This window comes from Macrobrachium nipponense, chromosome 40, assembly GCF_015104395.2.
Source record: "Macrobrachium nipponense isolate FS-2020 chromosome 40, ASM1510439v2, whole genome shotgun sequence".
Lineage (NCBI taxonomy): Eukaryota > Metazoa > Arthropoda > Malacostraca > Decapoda > Palaemonidae > Macrobrachium > Macrobrachium nipponense.
In genome coordinates, this window is record NC_061101.1 from 31459166 (window position 1) to 31477333 (window position 18168).

Here is an 18168-nt window from a genome sequence, read left to right on the forward strand (position 1 = left end):
CACTTGATCTTGTCATTTGATTTGCTTCTTTGGCTGCTTTGTCAGCCTCTTCATTTCCTTTGATCCCTACATGGGTAGGGATCCAACAGATTTCTAATTTTTCCCAAGAAAATAATCTAATTTATGAAGTGGAATAATTTAATTTGTTGTTTACAATATTATTTTTTGGTATATACTGGATGGCTTCTATGACACTTCTTGAGTCACTAAAAATCACAAAATTATTTGTGACGTTTCTTTAATTATTCTTATGGCTGAGGCAATTGCGCAAAACTCCGCTGTGAATATTGAAGCTGTATTGGGTGGTAGAGAATTTATATGATTTGTCCTGGGTCACTGCAGCATATCCCACCCATGTTCCGATTTAGATCCATCCGTTGTATATTGCATAATGAATGGACCTTTTCGGTTTATATGCTCTACTGTATGTTGTCTATGTGTGATGGCGTATATAAGTATTTTTTTGATAAATATTTCAATTGTGTGCAAGTTTTCATTTTATTCATTGTCCAAGGCGGAGGTAATTTTACTACTGGAGGAATTTGTATATTACATTTAGTGGCTCAAACAGTCTTCTAGCTCTAATTGGAAAAGGGGGGTGGATGATTGTTTATAAATATATCTCTGAGTTCAAATAATTTTTTCGTTGGAGAATCGCTTGTCCTAATTCTCAGAGCACTCTTCATTGTTACAAGCTCTCTATGGAGAGAGAGAGGAGTTCACCACATTCAACCTGTAGAGAGAGGTCGGTGATGATTTAAAAGCTCCTGAACATATTCTAAGGCCCTCATTATGAACTGGGTCCAACGTTTTCAGTACTGCGTCTGACGCCGAGCCATATATTTCGCTACCGTAATCGATGATAGACAGAACTGTTGCTTTATACAGTAATGTTAGGGTTTGTCTATCGGCTCCCCAAGTAGTGTTTGATTAATTTTCTAATTAGATTAATGCTTTTTTACATTTTGATTTCAAGTATGTTATGATAGGTTTCCAGTTTAAGTGAGTATCAAAACACTAAACCTAAAAATTTTGCAGTTGTCTAATTGGTATACTATGATTTCTGATTTTTAAATCTATCGCTTCACCATTCATCCACCTTTTTATCTTTATAAAAACAATACTGCTTGAGTCTTATTTATGGATAACTTAAATCCTACAGATGAGGTCCATTCATTTCATTTATTATACTACTAATGATGTGTTCTGCATGTTTAATACGAGAGGCTGAATAATATATGGCAAAATCATCCATGTATAGGTTGCTCTTAATTCCAGTAGGCAGATTTTTATTGATATCATTGATTGCTAGGGTAAACAGTGTGCCACTAAGGACACTTCCCTGTGGAACACCATCTTCAAGTGGAAATGTTCTCGACAATACATCATCGATTCTCACTTGAAAACTACGATTTGTTAAAAAGTTTTGGATGAACTTAGGTAAATGTCCACGGATATTGTTATTTTGAAAAGTTTTTAATATAGGGTACCTCCAGGTAGTGTCATAAGCCTTTTCGATGTCAAAAAAAGACTGCTACAGTTATTTGCTTCCGACTCAAATCCTCTTCGTATATGGTCTTCGAGGTTAGAGAGAGAATCTAACGTAGATCTGTTGCACTGTGACCCGAATTGAGTGGAAGTAAAGATTTTATTTTACGAATGTGCCATGTTAATCGAGCATTTACCATTTTTCTAGTAATTTGCATAAGCAACTTGTTAAGAGTAATTGGTCAGTAGTTATTTGCATCACTTGGATCTTTTCCAGGTTTGGGGATAGGAATTATTATTGCTTTACGCCATTCTTCAGGAAATAAATTTCTAAGCCATAAATGATTATAAAATTGTATGATACAAATTGAGACAGCCTTTGTAACTACGCTCCACGTTGTCAGGGGATGTTTTTTCATGTTCATTCTTATCCTCCACTGTTCCGAAAAATGCATGGTGTTATTCTATTAATTATGCATCTTTTCCACAAATCCTTTAAAAAGTTATATATTACTTCACTGTATCTAATACTAATAGTATGTATTCTCATTCTTCTTCTTCTTCTTCCCAGCTTGTTCCCATTTTTATATGGGGTCGCCGTTTCGGATGAGCCGTTTCCATCTATTTCTATCTTGCCTTCTGCCTCATCAATTCCCTTCTCATGTAAGTCTCCTCTCACACAGTCCTTCCATCTCTTTCTTGGTCTCCCTCTTTTTTCTTCTTCCTTGCACCTCCACCCCCATAGTATGTCTCCCAGCGTGGTCCTCATCATCTCCTCAACAGGTGTCCATACTATTCTCAGCCTCCCCTCCTGCACTTTCTTTGATACTTCCACCACCTTAGTTGACCCCCTTAATGTAGTCATTTCTAGAAGCCTAATCCACTCTTGTTACCCCAGACATCCACCTAAGCATTCTCATTTCTGCACATCCATCTTCTTCTGCTCTGCTTTTCTTTCTCATGCTTGCTGTTTCCGTACCATACAGCATTGCTGTTCTTACCACCGTCTTGTGAAATAAATTTTCCTTTTAACCTAAGCGGCACTCTTTTGTCACAAAGAACTCCCGAGGCCGCTCTCCAGTTGTTCCAGCCTGCCTGTACCCAATGTTTTACTTCTTCTTCCATACTTCCTCCAGCGTTAACAAAAGATCCCAAATTACTTAAACTTATCAACTCTCCTTATTTGCTCTCCACCAAGCTGAATACTTTCTCTATCATCCCCCTCAGTAGTGGTACACTATTTCTGTCTTGGATCTTACTATATTCTCATTCCTCTGTCCTCCAGTACTTGTCTCCATCTTTCCAATTTCACTTCCAGATCTTCCTGCTCTCTGCACACAGAACAAATATCATCTGCATACAATATGTTCCATGGTACTGTCTCCCTTACTTCCTCTATTATAACCATCCACACTATGTTAAAGATAAATGGGCTCAGAGCCGACCCCTGGTGTAATCCTAACTCTCACCTCAAAACCTTCTGTCTCCCCAACACTGCTCCTCACTCTGGTAAATACATTCCGGTACATCTCTTGTATCAATCGCACATACTTCTCTGGCACCATCTTCTCCCTCAGACTCCTCCATACCTTCTTGTCTCGGGACTCTGTCATAAGCCTTTTCAAGGTCAATGATACCATATGTAGGTCCCTTTGTCTTTTCCCCGATTTCTCCATTATTTGCCTCAGACAAAATATACCATCTGTTGTTCCCCTTCCCTTCATAAATCCCATCTTGCTCTTTACCTATTTGTACTTCTTCTCTCAGTCTAGCATTTCTATCATCCTTTCCAGTATCTTCAAAGTGTGGGACATCAATTTAATGCCCCTATAATTACCACACTCTTGGACATCGCCTTTCCCTTTAAAAATTGGGATCAATATACTCCCACGCCACTCATTGGTATCTTTTCCTGTTCAAGGATCTTTATCATAAGATTGTACAGTATATCCACTCCTTCATCTCCTAATGCTTTCCATGCCTCCACCGGGTTCATGTCTGGTCCGGTTGCCTTCCCATTTTTCATCTTCTTCAGTGCATTTAGTACCTCTTGCCTAGAAAACCTCATACCATGCCAATGTTCACTTGCCCATCCTCTCTTATTAGTCTATTATTTTCTTCATTTAACAACTGTTCGAAATATTCTTTCCATCTCTTCACAATGTCTTCCTCCTTTCTAAGCACTACACCCTCTTGATCCTTTATTTGTTTGATATGTTATATCTTTGGTGCTCTTATTTCTAGCCTTTGATAGCTTGACCATCTTCTTTAATCCTTCCTTTGTCCCCAGCTCATTATACACATCATCATACGACTTTGCTTTAGCTTGGGCTCACCACCTTTTTCACCACCTTGTTTTTCTCTCTGTACCTATTTCTGTCTTCCACTGACTGTGACTCTTCCCATCTTTTCTTTCTTTGCCTCCTTCTTATCTTTTACTACTTTCTCAATGTCTTCATCCCACCACCAACTCTCTTTTCTTCCCATATGATACAGATGTCTCTCCTAGCAGCTCCTTTCCATGCCTTCTTATTACTGCTGCATTTCGTGCCCACCATTCTTGAACATCTTCAATCCCTATATCAATATCCTCCAAAACCCTCCTCTTAAACTCTCTCTTCTTATCCCCTTCCTTCTGTAATTCGTACCATTTAATTTTCCTTACCCCTTAGCTTTGGTTTTTCTTTCCCTTTTCAACTTCAAGTCCATACATAGCAGCCTGTGTTGGGGGCTACATGGTCGCCTGGAATAACTTTGCAGTTCTTGACCTCCACCAGATTTATCCTTTATACAAGAAATAGTCTATCTGGGAGAAGGCTTCCCCCCCTCCTATATGTTATTAGGTGTTCCCTTTCTTCTCAAAGAATGTGTTTACTATTGCCATGTCGAATGACACAGCAAAGTCCACTACACTCTCTCCTTCTGGGTTTCTCTCCCCAATTCCATGGCCCCCATGCACCCGCCCCAATCGCCTCATTTTCACTTTTCCGACATGGCCATTCAAATCTGCCCCAACTATCACCCTCTCATGCTCTTCCAGTTCTTGCATTATTCCATCCACGTCTCTCCAGAAATTTCCCTTCTCTTCTTCTGTGCAACCAACTTGTGGTGCATATGCGCTTATAATATTCAGAATCTCTCCTCCATAACATATCTTCAATCTGATGATACGGTCATTCTTTCTATGCACTTCTATTACCGAGTTCTTTAGTTCACTAGACAGTACTATGCCAACTCCATTTCTACATTGTTTATTGGCACTATAATATAGCTTATATCCATCTCCCAACTCTTTAGCTTTATTTCCTTTCCACCACGTTTCTTTGCACACACACAACATCTACTTTCTTTTCTCTCATCAAGTCAGCCAGTTCTCTACCTCTCCAGTCATGGACCCAAAAATTTAGCTGACATACTCTGAACCCAATGTGAGCTCGCTTCTTTAGCTGCACCCGCTCCTGATGCAGTAGCCCTCGCCTTACCACAGAGTTAGGGCGATGTCTCTGTGCGTCGTTTACCCGGAGTACGCCCAATAGCATTACCTCTTTCCATATTTCGGCTCATTCCATTTTTGGTTTTGGCATAGATTTTACAGCCGGATGCCCTTCCTGACACCAACCCTCCGATATTTATCCCGGGCTTGGGACCCGGCACCCATAAGGACTTGGTTGCCCCCCCAGGTGGGAAATCTAACCCAGTATTCCGCGCAGCGGCCAATGTTGTGGTTTGAAATCAGCTGATGGCGAATACGAGTTTGTTTCGCAATAACGCAATTCTGAGCGAATTCTCTTGCTTCTTGTTAGCATAAACGAATACATATCTAGATACTTGACTTATATGAGACAAGGTTATTTTTCCTTATACAACATGTTTTTAGGTGGAAATATGAATTGAATATGTCTCGTTGTGAATGTGAACTACTTTTTTTTTTCGTTAACAGATTATGTTGGCAGCATGTTTATTGTGTAATAAAATTATGTGATTCGTTCGCAATTCTCCTTTACATAATTGTAATACGAAACTTTACGTTATTTGTCTTATATCGGCGTGAAACCAACAGTAAAATGTGTTCTTTCAAGCACAGTAGTTTTGATTAAAATGATTTTATCTCAAGTTTATCTACGCTTGTGTTTGATGGCATACGTTTATGGAGTTTTATCCTTGTTGCCGATGTACGATAATAGTCATTAGCAGCCTGAACAGTTTTCTTGGCTTCAGTTATAACTAGGTTTATATTTAACAGTATATTTCCCGATTGATCTTTGATCTATATTGATCTTTGATCTATGGTGAATAAAGTTATTACATTAAGATATCTGTTCTATTCTATACATAACACCATTTATAACAACTACGGTAATAGTGTGCTGTAGTACGATGATTGAAATACAAGCCAAATGGATGTTATCCAATTCGGTTGCACTTCGAGAAAAAAAAAAAAAAAAAAAAAGCCGTTTCTCGTTCGGTCGTTCATGGCTGTACACGTTCACGCAACAAGTATAACGTTAAAACCATACTTTCATCATTCTCTTTTGCTGTTATTGAACTTATGTAACTAGAAGATTGATAAAGTTAGGCTATTGTAATTTGGTCTCTCATAAAATCGGACTATCGTAAGACAAATCGTAACTTGAACGCAACAGCTACCCGTACACTGTATAATAAACCTTATTATATCTTTACATACTCTAGACACCCAAAGGATTAAAGCTAGGCTTTTTTTCACTTTATAGTATTTATAATACTATAATGTACTGTACAGTAAATTCTATAGTACTATACGTACTGCATAAATATAATTTTACGTATTGCGCCATTGTAGGATTACGGCGCCTTTGACCGGTCTAGAGTTTCGAAAGAAGGTATGCAGCAGCCGTAGGCTTTAAAATCGCTTAGCGTCGAAAATCACTTAGCGTCGACGGCCAGAAACTGAACCCCTGCTGCTAACCGAGGGCCGCCTGAAGTCTGTTTTTCCAGACTCTTGATACCACACTTCTCCACCAATCCTCATTCATAATAAGTATGACCTTCAACAACTAGGGTCATGAATCTTAACATATGCCATTTTCCTTGTAGTACTACAGTGTAGTAAAGGCCTTACCTAACCACAGTAAGTCTTTCCTTTCTACTAATCAGACAATTCTATTTATCAGTCGTCTAGTTATCTCCATTTCACCTGTGCTACAGCTTCCTTTCTTACTGCCCTCCAACTCCTGCTTCAAAGTCAATTGTGTCCCCAAGTAAACAAAACCACTATATGTATCCTCTTTTGTATATAGACAAACATATTTGGTAAAACATGCCAGTACATAAGAGAAAATACAAGTTGAGAGAATAAAAAAACCATACCTCCATTAAAATTAGTTCGGGTTTCTGAATCGATAACAAGTAAACGTTTTGACAAGAAAAAACGCTTCTAGTTGTCTTGCTATGTCCAAGAATATCTGGAACCACTTGTCTCATGGCATTTGATTATAAGCTTTCATCCTGGTTAACAGCATTGAAATGGTCTTCTTTAATCAAAGGAGCCATGCAATTCTGTAAAGAAATAATCATTAATAAATTTGAGTGAAAAATAAAACACATGCACAGGCAGTCCCTGGTTATCGGCAGGGGTACTGTTCCCAAGGGGGTGCTGATAAGCGAAAACTACCATTAACCGAAATTCAGTGATTTATGCCACTTATGACGCGGATAACTGGTTAATGGCACCCCTGTTAGGTGCAATAACTCTGCTATTGGCGCCATAACTGAAACTTGGCATGTTATGTCAACATAAATCGCTAATTTTATGGTGCTACACAAGTGCCATAAAACCGAATCCTCCAATAACCAGCGACTGCCTACTGCAAAACCTCCCTACTAACCCCACTTGCTAAATTACGAGCAACTTTCAACGCCCAACAAATTTATGTCTTAAGGGGGCCGGCTGGCTAATGTCATTTTTTAATTTACTGTGGTAGTGTTTAACACTCGCCCCAGTTCTATACGACACCTTTTATTTACGGTGAGCGTCAGAGACTTCTGACATGTCCAATTTAGCAGTTCTCTGGTATCATAGCAATATTTTACTAGAAATAGTGCTAAAGAGGACACATTTCACGGAGCGACACGGCTGAGCCCAGAAATAGATTTTTCCTACGTCCCCCCCCAAAATCCCTTTTTAAGGACAGGACTTTGACATTCATATCATTTAATAAGGTGACTTGGGACATCTCCAAACCGCATATGATTTTCGCCTCTGACCTTTGGTTTTGTGACACCAAGGCAATCTATCCCAAAACTAACCATTTTTCAAATTCTATCTCCTCCCTTGATATTTAATATTAAGACCTGGGATTAATACCATATACGTATAGACCTGATGTAAACCTCCAATCAAATGAAGATTTTTTTCTAAGTCCTTTTTTTGCTAGATATGAATTTTTCATTATGGTAAAAAAAAAACCTATAAATCAGGAAAAAATTTTATATATATAAAAAAAAGACGAAACAAAAATTGGAAAAAATGGCTCTATTTGATGGTTCTATAATGTTTTTCCAAGTTATATACCAAATTTCAATGCTATAGCTTCAAAACTAGATATGTGAGAAGATAGAATTTGAAGGTCAATAAGTATAGTTTTGAGATACGGGCATTCAAAGTTTTCCTTTGTATTTTTATAAAGACAAATTTAATAAATAATGATTATTATGAATGTATATTTCTTTATTGGGTATTAATAAAACCAAAAAACTTATGTTATTTATCATAAATGATGATCCCTTTGCTCATATATCGTAGCCTGGGCACTCCTTCCTACACAACTCTCTCTATCTCCTTCACTAACTCGGCTTATTACAGCAAATTTTCTTCTTCGGTATATTAGAGAGATGTTTTTCCTTGTATGTTCCTCTTTGGCATGATGAAATCTTGCCAAAAAAAAGATAAACAAATGTAAAAGCAACAGAATGTCAGAGGTGAAACACAAACGAGTACTCTCTTTTTACAAAGACGATGCTAATAAATTATGATGTTATTATGATATAACAAAGTTTCATGTATACTTACCTGGCAGGTATATATATAGCTATATTCTCTGTCGCACTGGCAGAATTTTCAAAACTCGCGGCAACCGCTAGATCACTGGTAGTTCAGGTGATCGCCACCCCGTTCCTGTGGGGCTGGTGCTCCCGGAAATCATCCCATTTTCGTCAGATTTTTCTATGAACCCTGTCTCCTGAGGGGAGGTGGGTGGGAATTTAATTATATATACCTGCCCAGGTAAGTATACATGAAACTTTGTTATCATAATAACATCATTTCATGTATGACACCTTTACCTGGCAGTATATATATAGCTGATTGACACATTTGGAGGTGGGTCAAAGACAGCAACATTGTAAGAGTTTTTTTAAATTTAAAATAAATTCCAAATACTCTTAGATTCCTTACCTGCTAAGGTAGCTGACTTCATAAATCCTGCCTCTTAGCCTGCTAAACCTTAGTAGCTCCCAACTAGGATATGACCTAATAGTTGATGAAGCTAAAAACAAGGGTCTGACAACTGGACGGGACCAATTCGTTGACAGGAAACCCCCCTAGCCCTCTCTTACCACGGGCATTCATGGCTAGGATAAGTTAGACCACCTGAACCACACACAAAGCTAACATAACACACTACACTCATAGACTGAAGAGGAAATAATCCTCTCAGACAACCATAAAAACAACACCACTTAATAAAATACCTAGCATGTTAGTAAGCTATGGGGTGGAAACTCCTTGCCCAATGCTGCTCCTGAGGATACATAAGGGCCCAAAGTTTGACAGTTGTCAAAGGTTGTTTTGACGTTTCTAGGTAATGAGACGCAAACACTGAATTAGTCCTCCAAAACGTCGTTTCAATGATATCTTGAGGGCCATATTCCTTTTAAATGCCAAGGAAGTAGCTACTGCTCTCACTTCGTGCGCCTTAACCTTAAGGATGCCAAAATTTTCTTCTTTAATCAGTTCCCTGAGGAAAAAGGCAATAGCATTTTTGGTCATTGCTCTGCTAGGGTCCTTCACAGAGCACCACAGTGATTCTGAAGTTCCTCTAATATTATTGGTTTTCTCTATATAATAGCGCAAAGCCCTTACTGGACAGAGAACTCTCTCTTGTTCTGTCCTACTAAATCTTAAAGACCCATAATCTCAAAAGACCTTGGCCAGGGATGAGCTGGATTCTCGTTCTTGGCCAAGAAATCCTCATGAAAAGAGCAAACTGCCTTGTCATGCTTCCAGCCAACCTGTTTGCTAATTGCTTGCAGCTCACTAACCCATTTAGCTGTGGCCAAGGCCACCAAAAAGATGGTCTTTTTCGAGATATCTCTAAACGAAGCTTGATCCATCGGTTCGAAACTTATTAGTTCCTTAAGAATTTCGCAGGACTACATCGAGATTCCAGGAAGGTGTTCTGTATCGGTGTTCCTTCCTTGTTCCAAAGGACCTTATGAGGTCTCTCAGATCGAGATTATTTGGTAATATCTAAACCTCTGTGTCTAAATTAATACTGAGGCCAACATACTACGATATCCGTTTAATTGTCTGAGTTGACAACCCTACTTCCTTCTTTAAATATAAAAGGAAGTCGGCAATATGGGTCACAGAGGTACTGGATGAAGAAATCTTCCGACTCTTGCACCACTTACGAAAGATTTCCCACTTCGCCTGGTACACCTTAATAGTCGAGGCTCTTCTTGCTCCGGCCACAGCTCTGGCCGCCTCTCTAGAAAACCCCCTCGCTCTGACAAGTCTTTCGATAGTCTGAAAGCAGTCAGACCCAGAGCGAGGGTGTCTTGTGGTACCTGTTGAAGTGAGGCTGTTTGAGTAGATCTACTCTTGCTGGAAGTGTTCTTGGTACATCTACTGTCCATTCCAGTACCTCTGTGAACCAATCTCGGGCCGGCCAGTAGGGAGCTATGAGAGTCATTCTCGTCCCTTGACTCTCCCTGAATTTCTTCAAAACCTTTCCTAATATCTTGAACGGGGGAAAGGCGTACACGTCTAGCCCCGTCCAATCTAGAAGAAAGGCGTCTACTGCGACTGCTTGACGGTTCTGGGACTGGAGAGCAATAAGTCGTCAATAATCTTTGTCATTGCGGTCGCAAACAAGTCCACCACCTGGATGACCCCATAACTTCCACAGACTCTGGCATACTTCTAGATGTAGAGTCCATTCTGTAGACAGAAGTTGACCTTCCCTGCTCAACAGGTCCGCTCTCACATTCTTCTCCCCTCGAATGAACCTGGTGAGAAGGGTTACGTTTTTTCCTTCCTTCTGCCCATAGAAGGATCTCCTCCGCCAACTTGCAAAGAGAGACTGAATGCGTTCCACCTTGCTTGCGGATGTACGCCAGAGCTGTGGTATTGTCCGCGTTGACCTGCACCGCCTTGTTGCGGATCACCGCGTTGAAACTCTTTCAAAAAGCCAAGAAAATCGCCATCAGTTCCTTCCGTTTATATGCCAAGACGCTTCCTCCTTGCTCCAGCGACCTGACAACTTCTTGAGGGCCGAGAGTCGCTCCCCAGCCTGCGTCCGACGCGTCTGAAAACAATACAAGGTCTGGGTTCTTCTGCTGGAGCGACGCTCCCTCCGCTAACTTCCCCGGAGTTAGCCACCAAAGTAATTCCTCTTTGATCTTGCGAGGAATTCGAAACAGGAAGGAATGCGGTTGCGATTTTCTTGGCCAAGAATTGGTTCAAAAATATTTGCAAGGGTCATGTGAAGCCTTCCTAGAGAAACGAAACTGTTCCAGTGACGAGAGAGTCCCCAGTAAAGCTCATCCACTCTCGTGCGAACATTGTTCTTTCTCTAGAAAGGCTTGTACTTTCCGGATGCATTGAGCTTGCCTGTCGGGAGATGGAAAAGCCCGAAAAGTCGCTGAGGAAATCAGAATCCCCAAATAAACTAGCTCCTGTTTGGGGATCAGATTCGACTTTTCTAAGTTCACCATCAGCCCTAATTCGTTCGTTAATGCCAACGTCATTTCTAAGTCCTCCAAGACATTGTCTTCTTGATTGGGCTCTTATGAGCCAATCGTCTAGGTATAGAGACACTCTTATCCCTAGAAGATGTAGCCACTTCGCCACGCTTGCATCACTCTTGTAAAAACTTGTGGGGCTGTGCACAGTCCGAAGCAGAGGGCTTTGAACTGAAAGACCCTGTTCTGGATCACAAATCTTAAGTACTTCCTGGATCCTGCATGAATTGGGATATGAAAATATGCGTCTTGAAGGTCCAGGGTAACCATCCAGTCCCCTGGACGCACCGCTGCCAGTACTGAATCGGTCGTCTCCATAGTAAATTTTGTCTTCTCCACAAATAAGTTGAGTTGACTTACGTCCAGTACTGGTCTCCATGAGGTTCATCCCCGACGGATTTTCCCCCCGGCCGGTACTAAGAAAAGCCGGTTGTAAAATCCCGGGGATAAGTGATCCAGAACAGGTTCTATTGCTCCTTTCCTGAGGCATAGAAAGTACTTGCTCTTGCAGTGCTTCTTGTTTCCCTGGATCGCTGTAGTGAGCTCCAAGCTTCTCTTGGCGATGTCGAAACGAGGTGGTTTCTTCAGAAAAGGGATCTTGTAACCTTCCTTGGCTACCGTGACGACCCAAGGATCTGCTCCCTTTTTCTTGCCAAATCTCCCAAAACTTCTGGAGTCTGGCCCCAACTGATGTCTGAAGGACTTGTTCTTCATTGTTTATTACTGGGTGTCGAACCCCTCTTGGGAGGAGCTCTTCTTCCTCTGAAGGAAGGACGAGAAAAGGGACTTGCCTCGAAAGGGCTGACTAGCCTGTCTTGACTCCTTAGGGTGTCTTCTTAACCACTTTGGTGGGTAAAAATTTCCTTACCGAAGACGTTAAAAAGATCCTGCGTCGCTTTCTGAGTCAGGGAAAGCGAAATATCCTTGATAAGATCCGAAGGAAATAACTGATCCGAGAGTGGGAAAAAACCAATTCTGATTTTTGAGCGTTAGAAACGCCCTTTGCAGCAAAAGAGCACAGGAGTGACCTCTTCTTCAAAACTCCTGCGGTGAAAAGCGATGCTAACTCATTCGCCCCATCTCTTAGGGCTTTGTCCATGCAGGACATAATACTGCTTGGAAGTTGCGAAGAAGTTGATTCCTTATCTTCCAAGGTTCGTCCCAGAGCCCCCAAGGACCAATCAAGAAAATTAAAAACCTCAAATGTCCGGAAAATACCTTTCAAGAGATGATCTAACTCTGATGACGTCCACCAAACTTTAGCAAAACAAATTCAAACGTCTGCGGGAACTGTCAACAATGTTGGAAAAATCCCCCTGGGAGGAGGCAGGAAACTCCCAGGCCCAGACTCCCCGTCGCATACCAGATTCCGGACTTCGATGCTAATTTGGCTGGCGGGAAGGAGAAAGAAGTCTTGCCGCTTCCCTCTTTTCTTTCAACCACGAATCGATCCTTTGAAGAGCCTTCTTTGCTGTAATTGAAAGCTTCATCTTCAAAAACGATGACTTCTTCTGTGTTTTATTCTTGGAGAACTGAGAAAGGGGTGACATCGGAGCTGAAGGCTGAAATTCCCCTTCAAAAATTGACAGAAGGCCATCAGTTAACTTCTTGTAGTCTGAAGAAGGTGCTTCACCATCTTTCTCTTCTTCAGACGCTAAGTCTTCCATCTCCTCTTCTGCCGAAGAAACATCTTGTAATCCAAGGTCTTGCTGCTGAACATCTTCTCTAACCTCACGGGCGAAGAAGAAGGGTTTAACGTCCTGCCGCCTGCGTCCTGCGTCCCTTCTGAGATACGTCCCACCAAACGTGAATCCGATCCGTAATTGCAGGTCCTGCGTTCCTCGTACCGCCTGAGAGTCCGTCCGACTTAGCCGGTAACTTGCGTCCTACCACGAGAATCCGAAAGTGCGATGAGGAGGAGGCAAACAATCATGCGTCCTTTTGGAGGACTTGACGGGGAGAGAAACGTCCTTACGTCTCGTAGGAGTAGGAGGATGTTCCGTTGCTTCCCACGATTTAACAGATCGGCTAACCTTCCTTGCATCTCTTTAAGAAAGTCCTTAGTCTCTGTTTCCTGACGGAATGCCTGAGCATGCGGGAACGAAGACGAGAAGTATTGCTACGACGAGAAACTCGAACCTGAGGTCTACGAGAAGGAGAAGATACAGGAGAAATTGCCCAGGATGCAGAAGGAGGGCTCCTATCAGGAGAAACCGCCGGCTTAAAAATGAAGTCTTGCGTCCTGCCTTGAACGAAAAGTTCTCCTTTTAACCGGAACCACCGTCCTCATCGTCACTAGATGAGAAAATCTCGGGGCTACTCCACCGCTCTTGAGCGTCAAGTTCATCCTGAGATGACGTAGGTCTATGTGTCCTCTTCAGCGGACGCGATTCTTCCGCATAGCGTCGATACCTGCCTGACGCAGAATTATCGGTAGAAGAAAAACACTTCCCAGTGTCGCCTTTTACATGGCGCACTGCTGCAGCCTGGGACGCAACAGGACTGCCTGAAGGGACGACTGATCGTAAGGGAACCCCTCTCGCCTCCCTTCGACTGTCGACATGCCTTCTCCCTTGGGTCTGGGAGCTTGGCAGAGGCCTAGGTCTAGGAGCACGAGAGAGACGATCAGCCGCCCCCTCCACTACACTGGACACTCTCAAAAAGCACCACTTTTGTCTGTAAGACGCTGAATAATTCTGATCGCCATTGATGCAAGGGCGGAAAACACTTTAACTAATTAGGATCCTCAGAAACAGCAGCAGGCGCAGGAGAAACCTGAGGAGAAGGATCTACAACTTCTACTTGGGAAGGAGGAGGAGAAATAACAGAAGCATTCAAGGCCTTACTAGAAGAGCCTGACCTCTCACTCCGAGACACCGATCTCCTTACTCTATCCTTTTCTAGTCTCTCAACATATTTGTGAAAGTCTTCCATTCCTTCTCATTTAAACTTTCACACTCATTACATCTATTATCCAAGTACACACACCCTCTCTACACTTCTTACATACTGTGTGAGGGTCTACCGAGGCTTTCGGCAGTCTCACCTTGCACCCTTCTTTCACACACACTCTAAATACTAAACCAGAGTCAGACATTATAAGAAATTCCAAAACGCGATTGCCAATCCAACTTTCCAATACGATACCCAATAAATCCATCAAAGTACAGCGAAAGTCAGCTAACGAGTTCGAAATTCTAGCAGGCCCGGGAACCCACAACGATGTTGCCGGTTCGGCTGGCCAGAAAAAAATCTGACGAAAATGGGAATGATTCCGAGCACCAGCGCCACGGAACGGGGTGGCGATCACCTGAACTACCAGTGATCTAGCGGTTGCCGCAAGTTTGAAAATTCTGCCAGTGCGACAGAGAATATAGCTATATATATACCTGCCAGGTAAGTGTCATACATGAACATGATATTATGAATTTTCATACTCCTTTTTGGGTATTAATAAACCAAAACTATGTTATTTATCATAAATGAAGATCCCTTTGCTCAAAGATCGTAGCCTGGGGCACAGTGTGACGTGTGCGTCAGGTAAGACGGGGGCGTTACTTACTAGACAACCCTCCCTCTCTCTCTCTTCACTAACTACGTTAATATCACATATATTATGACATTCTGTAATCATATTAGAGCAAATTTTCTTCGTCTGTATGTTAGCGAGATGTTTTGCTTATCTTTTCCTCATTGGCATGATGAAATTCTTGCCGAAAAAATATAAACATACGTAAAAGCAAGCGAATGTCAGAGGTGAAACTCAAACGTGTACACTACATGATGATTGTGCTTGCACTGAATCCTGGTTGGAAGCTGACTTCGCTTCTGTGACTCATGGAATCTCTACAGATGCCATTGCTCACAATTTCTTTGACAATAATTATCAAAATTTACAATAACAGATGAAATGTTGCATTTTCTTGTACGGATCAATGTTTTTGGCTTATTGAGTTACGTTTACTAATTACCCTGTAACTATGAAAGTAAGAGGAATTTTGACAAAACATTTCGTATATGTATTCTGCATTGCCATACGAAGTTCCATGAATTTTTTCATGACTGCATTTTTGCCCTATACCCCCAAATATAAGGCTTCCGGCCAGCCCCCCTTAAATACGCCATGGCACCCAAATTATTGCTGTCGTGGAACTCCAATCTCTTTTACAAACTTTTCCTGTCAACTGTATCAGTTCTGTAACAGTTCTCACTTCTCCAAAGACTGTATTTCAGCCACATACTTCGGCCTCTGTATCCCTTCTGCCCTCCTTTCTTCAAGTGTTCCTGCCAGATATAAAATCTCCAACATGCACCTAATGTGCACTCTAATGATGTATTTTTATTGAATCTATTTAATGCAGTAGTGTTGTACTTAATAATGTAAATTCATTGGGTAAGTGTTTATACTTAATGTAATGTATTTTAATGCAGTAGGTTTTTTTACTTAAATAATGTAATTCAGTAGTGTTGTACTTAATGTAATGTAGTGTTTCATAAGGTCTAGCAAATTTATAAAATAATTTGTATTATTACTATACAAACCAGAGCATTTTATGAAGGAGTATTCCCAATTTAAGTTAGAATCAGCTGTTGAAACTGGGTAACAAGGTAGGCACTAGTGGTCATGGGGGGAGTGGAGGGGGTGAGCAGGGTAATACAGGCAGTCCCTGTGGTAAATGGGTTTGTCTGGAAAAGTATAATGTTTCCAGTTTTCCATATTTAAAAAGAATTTTATTTTATATATTTTTTGTTTGTTTGTATTTGTTTTTTAATTTTTAAAGTTGTTTATTTACTTTGTTTTGTCAATATGTTGAACTTCTCCCCCCTCCTATGGATGGTTCAATAATTGCTTTTGAAATTGGCCTAATATCCTTTAAAGTGACTTTTCAATTTGAAGCAGTGCCTAGTGGTCAAGTGTGGTAAAGAGAATTGTTGTATCAAGGGATTTTGACAAAGGAAAAAATGATATTGTCATGTTCAATAAAGTTTTATAACATCTTACCTGACAGATATATACTTAGCTATAGACTCCGTCGTCTCCGACAGAATTTCAAATTTCGCAGCACACGCTACCGGTAGGTCAGGTGATCTACCGCCCTGCCCTGGGTGGCAGGACTAGGAACCATTCCCGTTTTCTAATCAGAATTCTTCTCTTCCACCTGTCTCCTGCGGGGAGGCTGGGTGGGCATTAATCGTATATATCTGTCAGGTAAGTATGTATAAAACTTTATTGTAACATGACAATATCATTTTTTATACATTCAACTTCCCTGCCAGATATATACTTAGCTGATTAGCACCCATTGGTGGTGGGTAAGAGACAGCTAACTACTGAAATAGACAGGTAAAGAAACAACATATGTTGTAGGTATTAATAAACCTTGGTTCCTACCTTATTAGGCTGAAGACTTCGCGGCTACTGCCTTGGAGTCTGCTTAGCCTCAAGAGCCTCAGCGAGATATTGATCTATGGCTAAGAGTTCTTGTGGGTCTGCCAATGGGGTCTTATCCACTTACTCGGCAGAGCCTAAAGGCCTTTGTCATTGGGTGCTATTCCACTAACATGACAATACACCTTGTTCAAGGAGCACAACACCGATCCCGATCACTTGATCCTAACATCCATGTTAGTTCTAAGATTGCAAGGAGTTATCCCCAAACTCCTTACAAACAACCAAAAACTCGAAACATAATTACCGTATATACTCGAGTACGTGCGATCTCGCATATCATGCGACCCCAAAATTTTCACCAATAAACAGTGGTTTTGTCATGTATCTCATGTATCATGCGAGTTCCTTTTCCGAGGTCAGTTCATAAGGTTGGTGGTTTAGCGTGCTAATGGCCGAGTCGTTCAGATGTGTGCTGCTGCTAGTGAAGTTACGGTAATTTTTCTTACAAATCTCGAGTAATTGAATAGAAGATCTCAAGATTAAAAAACGAATCCCAAGAATAATAAAATAATTGTAAAAATAACACGCCTTGGAGTCCCTAAATCATTCTCTCTCTCTACTCTCTCTCTCGCTCTCTCTCAGAAATAAATACTGTAATTTGAGTCTTTCATCAACGGGTATCAGTAAATGTGTAGACATTGTGTGCGTGTTTACAAAAATGTGCAGTACACACACATTCCGATGTTTCGGTTTTTGGAATTTTTCAATTTCGGAAATGTGAGGTCAGATGCATAATCAAACAAACATCACTACTGCAGCAAAAACATTTTTTTTCCTTTGTTTTTCATTATTGTTATTTATTAATTACAGTTTATTTAAATAAATATTATACAATACTATTACATGAATGTGAGATAATTAAGATCACCTATAATAAAATAATGGGACAATGAATATCATATGTTCACTAATAGGTATTATTTTCAAAACAAACATTCCGTAAAACGCAAAAAATATATGTACATAATCAAAATCTAATAATGTTTAGCAGTTCAACTTGTGAATTTCAACAATAAGTATGACTATATAATATATATCACCATATCGATCTTGCAGTTGAAGAGTCGTAAAATTTTGAGGATGGTCCGGGAAAAGGATTTGTACTTTGTGATTACGTATCGCTACAACACCATGTGGTATTTTTCATACACTATATTGATGACGCATCGCTAACGACACACTGGTATTTTTCATACCACTATACATTAAAGTTAAAATGATCA

The 18168-nt window shown here is 40.7% G+C and overlaps 1 protein-coding gene across 3 annotated transcripts in view; it reads left to right on the top strand.

Annotated features, from left to right (window-relative positions):
• The window catches only part of LOC135212062 (keratin, type I cytoskeletal 9-like), a 96072-nt gene that overhangs the window by 67391 nt on the left and 10513 nt on the right, over positions 1-18168 (top strand). The window lies entirely within an intron of this gene.